Source organism: Trichechus manatus, unplaced genomic scaffold (genome assembly GCF_000243295.1).
Source record: "Trichechus manatus latirostris isolate Lorelei unplaced genomic scaffold, TriManLat1.0 scaffold00157, whole genome shotgun sequence".
Classification (NCBI taxonomy): Eukaryota; Metazoa; Chordata; class Mammalia; order Sirenia; family Trichechidae; genus Trichechus; species Trichechus manatus.
This window is the reverse complement of record NW_004444093.1, coordinates 550,178-561,558: the sequence shown is the minus strand read 5'-3', so window position 1 is coordinate 561,558 and position 11,381 is coordinate 550,178.

Genomic DNA, 11,381 nt, shown 5'->3' with positions numbered 1-11,381 from the left:
CTGAGCTGGTGTTGGTCACAGGCAGGGACAAGGAAGTATTTTTCAGAAAGAGGGAATGGAGGGCAGATCCTTATCTCATTCCCTCATAGGACTGGAGCTCTGCATGGCATTAGGTTTCTATTCAGCTTCTGACAGTGATAATCAGCATCCTCCTCAGGCTGGAGCCCAGAGGTGACTCAGAAGGCCAAGTTACTAAACCTAGAAAAGGAGAATCAGACTGAACCTCTCAGGTTGATCACTGCTGTCCTAGGTCACAAACTTAAGGGCTCTGCCAGGACCCTTGATACAATTGCTATGGTAACTCCCAATGTCTCTTCTGTTCCATGCAGGAGATGGTGACCTTGGCATCCATCGCCTCTCAAGACCTTCACAGGGTGGAGTTATCCACGCAAATATTGGGGAGCTTCTGCTCCCTGATGTTCCACATCCCCTCCCCTATACCCCGTCTTGTTGAACAGCTCGAATGGGGTACAAATGGAGAGATGGACCCAAGTCAGTTCCTGTAGGCTCATGGAAACCCACCCAGGTGAACTTCCATGGGTTCTGAGTGGGATCAGCTGTAGGAAAGTCACATTCATGGGCCGTAGTTCACCCACCTCCCCTGCAGTTGGCTCAGTTCTCTCCCAGCAGTGGTTGAGCATCACCTTCTCCCTACCAAACCCCACGAAGATCTGTGCTGGCCTAAGGGCTCAAATTTCTCCATGACTAATCCCCTTCTCCCTAACTTCACATCTGAGGGTGTGGGCATCCAGATAGAGTGCCAGGCCAGCCCTGTGCCTGGAATTCCTCCCAGTCCTGCATCCCCATATTCCACACCTTAGTGTCTCATCTCTGGACACAGTGAGCCTCAGTCATCCCTGATCACAGGTGATTGTGGGGAAAGGTGGGAGAGAAGGTCCCTCTTCTGACCTTCAAGAGCAGAGTATATGTCATAGAGGGACAGTCCATCTACTGGGATCGTCTCTGGGCTTCTGACCCAGAAGGAAGCTTGGACCGGCAGACAGGCTTTCTTTCAAGAGAACAGAGACAGCTTATGGGCTCTGTTTTTTTTTTATCACATATAGGCCCCAAGGGGTAGCTTCAGTGTTATTGTGTGTGTGTTTTTTTTTCTAGTTAATTGTTTATTTTCTAGTTGATTGTTTGATTGTTTATTTATATTTTGTTTTATTGGGCCTTCAGAAACACTGAATGGGAAATTGGGAGGAAAGCCATTGTGACCAAGAAGCTATCTCCAGGTATAGTCATCGTACATGAAAGATTTTTAATACTAGAAAAGAGTCAGCATCCGAGATCCTGCATAGGCTAGGATTTTTGTCCCACTTTCCCTTCTGCCTATATCACTGTGAAAAGCACTGCTGTGCCAGTAGTAATTGGTCTCGACCTCAGGCTGCAGCCCAGAGATGAGCCCTGCATTGGCTGAGGTATCTTTGGATCTAGAGAAGTGGCTGGGGACACCAGAGGCCTGGTGCTTGTCTGAGTCTGAGTAGTAGCAGAGGCAGCTCTTTGGCTGCTGCTGGTACCAGTGTAAGGTATAGCTGTCAACACTGACATCACTGCTCAGGGTGCAGGTGAGTCTCACAGATGCTCCCAGTAAGCAGAGAGGAAGGGTGGCTGAGTCAGCACAGGCTGGGAGAGGGAACCTGCAAACACAGACCCACTTGGGTGATGGGGCAGGGGCCAGGGTGAAGTTGCTGGGGATCTAAGCCAAAGGGGTGACAGACTTAGGGCTTCCTGTGTCTCTGAGGTCCGTACTCACCCGTGCAGTGAGAGAGGAGCATGAGGAGCAGTGGGGTCCAGGCCTGGGTTGACAGAGCCCTGCTGATGCTCCACAGTGGGGCAGAGCTTCTCCCAGGCTTGTCTTATCCTCCCTACTGCCATCAGGGAGAAGGAGGGGTTGTTTATGTAAATTTGCTTGCCCCCCCCGGCTCTCTTAGACCCCACCTAATCACTGATGCAGGATACTGAGAGGGTACCTGAGGATAGAGGAGGCTGAGGGAGACTGCTCTGAGTGTGGCCCCCAGGAAAGTCACAAAGGGAACAGCTATTGAGGACACACCCAAGACAAGAGAGAGCACAGCTGCTGAGTTTCCTTAATGAGAGCAGAAGGGGCTTAGCCTCTGCCCCATAGGGCTCACTAAGTTGTGATATGCCCCATGCAGTGTCCAAGGACAGCACCAAAGTAACCCCTGCTTATCACCTGTCCATCTTCAATGTCCTCAGATGCCCTCAGCTTTCTGTCCCAGAATTTTGTCACCTTTATTCAACCAAAGAGACTGGGACAACTGTGTGAAGCACTGTGCTCAGCTCCAATTTGTTGAATTTTAACAATCTGTCTGTGGTTTAGAGTGACTTGTGATATAGAGGGGAAAATGTCAAGAGATAGACAATCCTGTGAATATGAGAAGCACTATAAAACATCAAAGAGCAAGACTTTTTCACTACCTAATATATATAGTCACCTTCTTCAAGGAGGCTTCCTTTAAGCTACATCTTGAATGATGAGTAGGGATGTGGTTCTTCAGATGGAGAAGTAGAGGATAGAAAGAAAATCAGTATGGCAATGTTCAAACCACGAAGAAACGTGGCATTTTTACAGACTAGAAAACTATAGAGATGTTGCAGACAGGCGACAGGAAGGGCTGGAGTGAGCAGTGCATCACTTAAGAAAGGATGTTGTCTTGAAAGCAGGAATTAGAAGAAAAAGTAGGAGAAAGAGATGAGTTGGAATGGTGTTTAAGAGTAGAACCTCCAGGACAGTGAAGCAGAGGACCTCTGGGGTGAGAAAGGAGGGAGAACATATTATAAACTGGAGGTTTCTAGTTTGGACAACCACGTGGATGGTGTTACTGTGTAGTGCAGTAGAGAATAAGGTAAATATGTTGCTTCTCTATAAAGTTGTTGAACATCTGGGATGCATTTCAAAATACTGACTACCATATTCAGAAATTGTTGGCTCCATCCGTGTCAGGTAATGAGATATTACTATGATGTTGAAGGTGTGGTTGTGTGCTATGTGGAGTCAGTAATGGGGAGATGTGTATATATATATAGAAGAGAGAAAGACTTGTGAAAGAACCCTGGGCATTTATAGAATGGGTAAAAAGTGTCCCGAAAACATATTTTGCTGGTTAAGGCTTTCTCTTCCTTATATATACACTTATTTGTTTAATCACTTACTCAATACATTTTATTATATTATTACATTATATTGTTGTTAAGTATCTTCTGTTCTGGGTCCTAACTGGTAAGGTGGCTATTGGACTAGGAGAGACTGGCACCCTTTTGTCTACTGTCAAGCAAATATTGCAGAGAGGGATGACAAACTAAAGATGCATTTTTTTTTTTTTTTTGCGATATTTGCAGATTTTACTACTCTGGGAGGCAGCTCCAGGATGAGTGATGAAGAGAGCAAGAGGGCATAGTGTCCAAAGTCAGGTTGAGTTGCCTTCAACTGTGGGTATCATGAAGAGCTTGGGAATGAAGGAACACACGGGCCTCATCATGACCTGAGATAAAATGTTCATCCCCTGCACTGTCCTTTTGTCCTGAAATCCATTCTTTCCCATTATTACAATCACTCCTTTGCAAGCTCCCTCCTGCTCCTGACTACTTTGTGGCTTCAGTGCACTTACTTGACAAAACCCCATGTGTGTAAAGCAAACTCTCATCTACTTTTCACTGGCATCCATCCAACTCGATGTGCCTGGAGAAAAACATAGGCCATGCTGACCCATACGGGACTCCAAATTCAGGAGAATTTCTTCCATGAAAGCCCAATAGGCAACCCTGCAACCAGCCTAGCTTATCCAGGTCTCATCATCTTTCATTGTACGTACACTGTTTCTCCTCAAACAAAAGAGCTCTTCGAAGCGGCATCATCTTCACGGCAGGGTCTACCAGAGAGTATCTAAACCCACATACCACATGGCAACTGCTCTCTCTGACTCTGAAATGTCAACGTCCTGTGTGAGACATGAGGGAACTGAGGGGGAGGGAATCTGGAGCCTGATGGGTAAGATGTTACATGGGGAGAAGTTGTTGACATAGAGATGAAATCCAAACCCTGAATGCATCACCTCCCTGCTTAGATAGTCAATGAACTCAGAGATGAGGGAGTTGGGCTGAGTAGGAATAGTAAAGAGTAAGAAGAAAAGGGAGTCATATTAGAGGTCTCATTTGAAGTGCTCCTTATGCTGGAAATGGCTGTAGATGGAGGAAAGAAATCATTAATGCATTCCTAGAATTCTCCCATATGACCTGAACATAACTGATTTCTGTTCCCCTCAGTAATCGGATTTTGTGCTTATGGGATACTGAATCCTAAACAGCTTAAACATAGGAAGGTTTTCTGTTCTTCAATACAACTGGACTAGAAGTGTCTTGCTGTGAGTGGGCTGTCTTGCTGTGAGTGGGCTGTCTGAGGTTGAAGAGGGGAGACAGGAGACTATAATTCTGTATCACCTCCCTTGGGGGTATAAGCAAAAGACACAGCCCATGTCTAGACTGGGCCTAAGCAGACAGCTGCTGGGTGACTGGAGTCACTTAGAAAGGTCCATATCTCTGTCTCAGGCTGGGTTCTCTAGAGAAGCAAAACCAGTAAAGCATATAAATATATATATAGAGAGAGATTTACATTAAGGAAATGGCTCACGTGGTTGTAGAGGCTGGAATGTCCCAAGTCTGTGGATCAGGATAGAGGCTTCTCCTGATTCACTTAGCTGCAGGGCTCTTGCTCACAGGCTGTGAAGATCAGTGAATCCCAAGTTTGACAGGTAAGCTGCTAGCTCAAGTCCCAAGAACCAGAGGTCAGACAGACAGGAGGCAGCTGCAGGATGCAGAGCAAGCAAAAACCCAGAACATCTGCATATATTCAGATGCAGGCCACACACCCAAGGAAACTCCCTTTCAATTTATTCGCTACTCACAGAAGATCCCATCATGGGAGTGGTCACATATAAACACTGAGAATCATGGCCCAGCCAAGTTGATACACGATCTCAGCCATCACAGATTTCTTATAGCTTTTCTAAATAATCAGTGACAGAGGAATATCATTCCCCCTCATCTTTTTAACGTTCCTTATGATTCACTTTATGTAGTTTGCTGCTATGTTTAGCTTTAGATAGAGAATTATAATTTTATTAAAATTAGCTCCTTTATCACTATAATACCAAACTTTTCTCTTGGTAATAAAATGATGACTAATCCAAACTGTGACTTCAAACACTCACACACACACACACACATACACTCACACATACACACATATACCATATACTTTCTCTTGTGCCATGAACTCTTGTCCGTTTTCTTGTCCATATACCATATACTTTCTCTTGTGTCACAAACTCTCGTCCAATGAACTCCTGTCCTTTTCCTTTCCCAGAGTTGATATATCTTTGTACTGGCTCTTTATATCACATTTTTAAAATCATAAAATGGTGAGTTAAAAATAAAACTTTTCTGAATTTAGAGATCAAGCTTCCTGAACTCACAATAGGTTGTATCCAGTCTCTGAGAAAAGGAGACAGAAGGAATCAGGAGTGAGGGACCAATGCTGAGCTAGAGGGTTTATGTCTTGTTTTGCCATGTGCATCTGTCACTGTGGAAATGGTTGCTGGACCACAGAGCACACTAATACTTGGCCTCATCCTCAGGCTGGGCCCCCGAGAGGGTGAGGGCACTTTGTCCTTAAGGATAGAGCCTGAGAACCAGGCGGAGGTCCATGAGTGGTGTTTGTGTCATAAATCAATGTCTTAGGAGCTAGTCCAGACTTCTGCTGGATCCAGTATGGATAGTGACCATTGGTGACTGCTCCAGGGCTGGAACCGTAAGTGAGAGTGACTGTCCCTCCTCGGGACACTGTTAGTGAGGGTTACTGAGTCACTATAGCCTGAGAACTGGCCCCTGGGAGAAAAACAGGCACACGTTAGGAATGAGGAAGGAAGGACCACTCCAAAATGGAATAAGGAAGGAAGGAACACTCCAAAGACCATTCTCCGAAATCTCCATGAACCTGGGCAGTGAGTGAGGAGGGGGAGGAAGAGCAGAGGAGTCCAGGTCATGCTGAAGACTTTCCAAAGATTTCCTGGCCCTACTGCTTGGCTCTCTAATGCCTCTTTCATCTTCTCATCTCCCTGGGTGAAGGGTGTGTGTGTGGAGCGTTATGCAAATCCGAGTCCTTTACCACCACTAGGAAATACTTGTGGCATAGTGGTTAAGAGCTACGGCTGCTAACCAAAAGGTTGGAAGTTCAAATTCACGAGGCACTCCTTGAAAACCCTATGGGGCAGTTCTACTCTGTCCTATAAGCTCACTGAGTCAGAATCGACTCGATGGCATCGGGTTTGGGTTTTTTGTTTGTTTGTTTATCGTGACTAAACCAAACCAAACCCGTTTCCATCTAGTCGATTCAGACTCATTACCACCACTACCACCACCCAATTCTGGCACCTCAGTCCAAGGAGTAGCTCCACTGGCAGGGAGAGGGTGAAGTTGTTGTGACCTCTGAGTTTGCCCTTTATGAGGAAGCAGCTGCTGTATCCTCTTACTTGGATCAGTCAGCAAGTGTCTATGGCCCTTTAAATTTGAACCTCTTGAGTTTGCTTTTGACCTTGCTCACCTCTGAGAAGATCAAGATTGCCTCCTGGTGACATCCTCAGAAAATATCAATGGTGTTGGGAATTACTGCTTAACTGAATGGTTGGCTGTTCGAGCCTACCCAGTGGCTTCCTGGGAGAAAGAAAGACCTGGCCATCTGCTTCCATAAAGATTACAACCAAGGAAATCCTGTGGGCAGTTCTACTCTGCAAGTGGGGTCACTAGGAGTTGGAATTGACTCAGTGGAACCAGTCATGGATTGAATTGTGCCCCCAAAAATATGTGTCAACCCATGATTCCCAGTATTGTGTGATTGTCCATCATTTTGTCATCTGATGTGATTTTCCTATGTGTTGTAAATCTCACCTCTATGATGTTAATGAGGCAGGATTAAAGGCAGTTATGTTAATGAGGCAGTCCTCAATCTACAATATTAAGTTATGTCTTAAGTCAATCTCTTTTGAGATGTAAAAGAGAAAAGTGAGCAGAGAGACAGGGGGACCTCAAACCACCAAGAAACAAGAGCTAGGAGAATAAGTGCATCCTTTGGACCCGGGATACCTGAGCTGAGAAGCTCCTCGACCAGGGGAAGACTTTGTTTTTCCATCTCATTAAATAATTCTGCTGCATTTGGATCAGGATAGCACTGTATTTGTAAATTGATTTGGGTAGAATTGACATTTTCACAATGTTGAGTTTACCTATCCATGAGCATAGTATGTTTTTCCATTTATGTAGGTTGACCTCCAGATTTGGGCTTCATCAGACCAAACCACGTGAGTCAAGAGAAGCCTTTAGCCTGCTGCTTGACCGATGGATTTGAGACTTTCCAGCCCCCACAATTGCTGGAAAATCTTGTGAGGTATTTCCTTAAAGTAAGTCTCTCTCTATATATCTATATATGCTTCACTGGTTTTGCTCCTCTAGAAAACCCAGAATAAATCAGTTGGGGAAGGGGAAAGGTCTTACTAATGTGGGGAGGGGCTCCCCAAGGACTCAGGAAGAACTTGGCAACTGCTTCACAGAGAGTACTGAGCACAGAGAAGGAGCAGGTAGGCTGATTCACAACTATGATGGCCCCACCTACCACTCAGGGACAGGCCCACAGTGTCCCCTGCTGCCCCAAGCCCAGGTACATCCAGTCTATGATGAGTTGTCAGCAGCCCATTAGAGAGAGGGTCCTGCTCTGACCACTGCCCAGTAACTGCCCCCTTCTAGCCCAAAGGCAAAGCCAAGGACCTTCTCATTTGGGGGAACCTCATTTCTCAGGTCAGTGTTTAGTCTTCCACTCGGGGCTCCCAGTTTGATCGGTCCCGCTGCTCGCTATGCTTTCATGGTGAACTCAAGAGGGGAAGACTCACATACAAATACTTGCAGAGTAGCAACCAGGAATCACAGAGCAGGGACAGGTCCCCAAGGCCTCACCTCAAGTCTGCTCAGGTGTCCAGGCTTCCTTCTTTTTGATCCTCACCTGATGAGTCCCCAACTCTTCTTTCCCAGGACTACCACCTCCCTCATCCGAGTAGAGGAGTCTTTCTATAGCCATTGTTAAAGGTGTGGGGGGAAGGCCTCTCACAGGCAGTGGTGGTGGGCTGCAAATTGGTACCAGATTTTATCAATAAGTTTGGCAACACTTCTTCAAATGATAATTGTGTACACTTGTTGAACAATCAATTGACTGCTAGGAATCTTTCCTACTTAAAAACACACTAAAGTTTGTTAAAGGTCCCTAGATGACACAAATGGTCTGTGCTCCACTGCTAACCTAAAGACCGGAAGTTTGAACCCACCCAGACGTACTGCAGAAGAAAAGTCCTGGCAATCTGCTTCTGTTAAGATCACAGCCAAGAAAACCTTGTGAAGCAGTTCTATCCTGTAACACATGGGGTTGGTTGCCTTGAGTTGAAATCTACCCAACAGCAACTAACAACAATAAAAAAGTTTGTTAAAACACAGAGAAGTATGCAATATATAATGAGTTAATTGGCATAAATACCTTGTACCATTACCTGCCCCATAATATATCTGTAGATTTATTAGATTTATATTGTTATCATTTACAATCTAGCCCCATTGGGGAAGCAATACTTAATTTCATTATGGTACATGTATTTAATGGAATTTATGCTGCTCTTATATTAATATGATCTTTACGTATAAGGTTTTCAAGAGTTGTTATTGTGTGAAAAAAATCTAGTTGCTGAAAACATGACCTTGTTAGGAAAAATAAATAGAACAAAAGAAAACAAACACATTTTGTTAGTATGTATGTGTATAAAAACTTTTGAAAGTCTCCACATAACTCTTTCAAAAGAGGGACTGGAGATGGGGGAAGAAAGCACACTATTGTCTTTTATTTGCCTAGAGACTTTTTTTTAGAATCAGTGTTTATTGCTTTGTAACATTAAATAAACACTAATTTGTGAAGGTAAGTATACTTAGCCAGATAAATAACTAGCCCCTCAGTTTATCTGCAAGCATAACCAAAATCAATATTTAATTTTAGAATAATGTAGGCCGCAATAAGGTTAAACTACTTTACTGCTTTTTAACACTTTGCTTTCCATTGAGATATTATTATATTTTTTAAAATCATGCAAAATCACAAAGTAAATGTTTTATAGAGTCTTCCATCTTATCCAATAACAACAAACTTTTATAAAGAAAACTTTGCCTCCGTTTCCTTATTATTGCTCTACTTTATTCAATTCAGATCATTTTCATAGGCATTTTGTTTTCCTGTGACTTTCCTTTAAGTAAAGAGAGATGGAGGTCTATTAGGAAGAATGCTGCTATGGATATTCATGTGCAAGTGTTTGTGTGGACATATGTTTTCAATTATGTTGCATATATGCCTAGGAGAGGCATTTCTATGTATATAGTGACTCTATATGTTTTTATTTTTGAGGAAAAGTTGAACTGTTTTCTGAAGTGGCTATACCACTGTACATTTCTCACCAGAAATGTATGTGTGTTCCAAATTCTGCACATCTACTCCAGCACTTGTCCTTTTCCTCTTTGTGATTCATGGGTGTGAAGTGGCACCTATTTGTGGTTTTCGTGTGCATTTCCATAATGATTAATAATGTTGAGCAACTTTTCATGTGCTTATTGAGAAAACACATGCCCCATGTATCTCAAGAGCTATTCCCTCAGAGGCCAAGAATGAATCCGATGGCCCTCTGACTCTCTTATAACCTCTCCAAACACTGAGGGAAAAGAGCTCCACATGCAAGTCTACCCCTGGGGCTGGCTCTGTGTAAGGTCCCCCAGAGCCCTGTTTCTTATTGTTGTTGGTACCTGTTTAACTGTTAGGTTCTGTTGTTAGGTACCGTCAAGTTTGTTCCAATGAATAGCGACTCTATGTACAACAGAACGAAACACTGCTCGATCCTGTGCCACTCTCATAATCGCTGCTATATTTGAGCCCATTGTTGCAGCCAGTGTGTCAATCCATCTCATTGAGGGTCTTCCTCTTTTTCCTGATCCTTTACTTTACCAAGCATGATGTCCTTCTCCAGGGACTGGTCCTGCCTGATAACATATCCAAAGCATGTGAGACGAAGTTTCCCTATCCTCTCTTCCAAGGAGCACTCTGGCTGTACTTCTTCAAAGAGACTTGTTCATTATTCTGGCAATCCATGGTATATTCAGTATGCTTCGCCAACACCACAATTCAAAGGCATCAATTCTTAGGTTTTCCTTATACATAGTCCAGCTTTCACATGGATATGAAGTGATTGAAAATATTGTGGTTTGGATCAGGCGCACCTTAGTTCTCAAAGTGACTTCTTTGCTTTTTAATGCTTTAAAGATGTCTTTTGTAGCAGATTTGCCCAGTGCAATCTGTCTTTTGGTTTCTTTGCTGCTGCTTCCATGGGCATTGACTGTGGATCCAAGTAAAATGAAATCCTTGACAACTTCAATCTTTTCTCCATTTCTCATGATGTTTCTTACTGGTCCATTTGTGAGGATTTTTGTTTTCTTTATGTTAAATTTAATCCATACTGAAGGTTGTAGTCTTCGATCTTCATCAGTAAGTGCTTCAAGTCCTCTTCACTTTCAGCTAGCAAGGTTGTGTAATCTGTATGTCACAGGTTGTTAATGAGCACATCTTTTATGATTTTAAACCAGAATTATCCGTTTGTTGTGTTTGAACGGCTGTCTCTTTGTCTATGTACAGGTTCCCCATGAGCACAATTAAGTATTCTGGAATTACCATTCTTCTCAGTGTTATCCATAATTTTTTATGATCCACACAGTCGAATGCCTTTGCATAGCCAATAAAATGCAAGTAAACATCTTTCTGGTATTCTCTTCTTTCAGCCAAGATCCATCTGACATCAGCAATCATATCCCTCGTTCTACGTCCTCTTCTGAATCTGGCTTGAATTTCTGGCAGTTCCCTGTTGATGTACTGCTGCAACCATTTTTTAATTATTTTCAGCAAAATTTAACTTGCTAGTGATATTAATGAAATTGTTCGATAATTTCTGCATTCTATTGGATCACTTTTCTTTGGAATGGCCACAAATATGGATCTCTTCCAGTGAGTTGGCTAGGTAACTTTGAAATCTTCTGTTCAGCTTTTTTACTTCATCATTTCTTCCATTACCTTTAGCTACTCTACAACCAAGAGCAAATTTCAGAGTCTTTTCTGACATCCATTTTGGTCTTTTCTTTTTTTCCTGTCTTTTTAATGATCTCTTGTTTCCTTCATGTATGATGTCCTTGATGTCATCCCACAACTCATCTGGCCTTCAGTCATTAGTGATCAATGC